Raw genomic sequence first — 1,867 nt, 5'->3', positions numbered from 1 at the left:
AGGCCACAGGATATTAGTTAATTCCCAGATGAAGAAAAAATACACTATTATAATAAAGAGGATTTAAAAATCCCTTTGGACACAGGTCAGGACAGATAAACAAAATTGACATGAAGATAAATTAGGAGCATTAAGCAGTGATAAAATGATGTGAAAATTTGTACAGGGACAGGTAAATACGAGACAATTTTATACAACAAAAAAGTTCAGTCTAGCAAAGGGAGATAGGGCAGTTGAGATTTTTAGATTTTATATGAAAATAAGAGTTAAGAGAACTATTTAAAATGATACCACTAGTAAATCAGAATTTTAGTGTGTTTTAAAACAAAATTTTAAAAATGCTCTTCTGATAAAACAGTGCTGTAGCAACCTAGGCATGCTGATCATTTAAAAGTATATTTCTTAAACCATGCATGCCTAGGGTCACATGGTAAAGACAAAGAAGAAGACCTTGCCAGCAAATCACCAAGATCCCTTTGCTACTTTGATAACTGAACCCTACTTCATCTTGTTTACATATTGAACAATTATATAGTATTTAAGTTTAACAGAAGCATCCACAGTGGAAAAAAAAAGAGTTCAGGAATAATATTCCAGTACCTGTATGTATACCAGAGGAAACTATATAAAAGTTCCAAGTGTTAACATCACAGAGAGAAGATGATTTTCCTTTTACAAAAGATTCTTACCAAGGCTCCTTTAATGTCTCTGTTCCTCAGGCTGTAGATGAAGGGGTTCAGCATGGGGCTCACCACCGTGTACATCATAGCCATGACAGTCTCCTTAACAGTAGAATTATTCGCTGATGGGCATAAGTAGAGACCAATCACTGTCCCATAGGACAGTGACACCACGGAGAGGTGGGAGCCACAAGTGGAGAAAGCCTTGCGAATACCCCTAGCAGAAGGAACTTTGAGGATGGAAGAGACAATTCATGCATAGGACATGATGATGAGGAGAAATGGGATGACGAGAATAATTCCCCCCATGAAAAATATCACCAACTCATTAACTCGAGTGTCAGAGCAGGCCAGCTTCAGCAGAGCAAACATATCACAGAAAAAGTGGGGAATCATGTTGTCAACACAAAACCACAGCCGGGCCATAAGCAAGGTGTGCAACAAGGCATGGAACGTGGTCAGCACCCAGGACAGCACCACCAGGAGGAGGCATAGCTTGGGGCTCAAGATGGTGGTGTAGTGCAGGGGGAAACAGATGGCCACATACTGGTCATAGGCCATGGCCACAAGGACGAAGCTCTCCAGATCTCCAAAAAACAGGAAGAAGTACATTTGAGCCAGGCAGCCTGCATAAGGGATGGATGGGACTTGGCTCTGCATGATCTGTAGTAATTTGGGAATGATCACAGAGGAAAAGCAGAGCTCAGAGAAGGACAAATTGCTGAGAAACAAATACATTGGTGTGTGGAGGTGGAGGTCCAGTCGAATGAGGGCAATAATGAGGAGGTTCCCCAGGATGGTGGTAAGATACATGACTAGGAACATGGCATAGAACAGGTTCTGCTGCTTTGGTTCAATGGGCAGGCCCAGAAGGAGGAACTCAGAGAGGATTGTTTGATTTTGTCCTGTCATGCTGTGTTTCTAGTATCTTCAGGAAGAAATAATTACTGTCCATTAAAAACCTGAACAAAATATAGACATATTTTTATGATACATGGTCTATTAGGTGTTCTGCACTAGTATGCGATTTCACCCTCCTCACTACAATTACAATCTCTCAATCTTTATGATCCAATTCTCTAATGAGAAATGACTTATTTTCCTCACTTCTCTTTAACATGTAACAATATTCTCTGCATCCTAAAACACTCTCATCTATTATCTTCCAAGACACAAGATGCACTGGT

General features: G+C 40.3%; 1 pseudogene; it reads right to left on the bottom strand.

Moving 5' to 3' along the window:
* Positions 1–647: 647 nt before the first annotated feature.
* On the bottom strand, positions 648–1,592 carry LOC119513662 (annotated as a pseudogene).
* Positions 1,593–1,867: the final 275 nt, after the last annotated feature.

Source organism: Choloepus didactylus, chromosome 18 (assembly GCF_015220235.1).
Source record: "Choloepus didactylus isolate mChoDid1 chromosome 18, mChoDid1.pri, whole genome shotgun sequence".
NCBI classification, from domain to species: domain Eukaryota; kingdom Metazoa; phylum Chordata; class Mammalia; order Pilosa; family Megalonychidae; genus Choloepus; species Choloepus didactylus.
The sequence above is the reverse complement of the archived record's forward strand: the minus strand, read 5'-3'. Positions and strand labels throughout refer to the sequence as shown.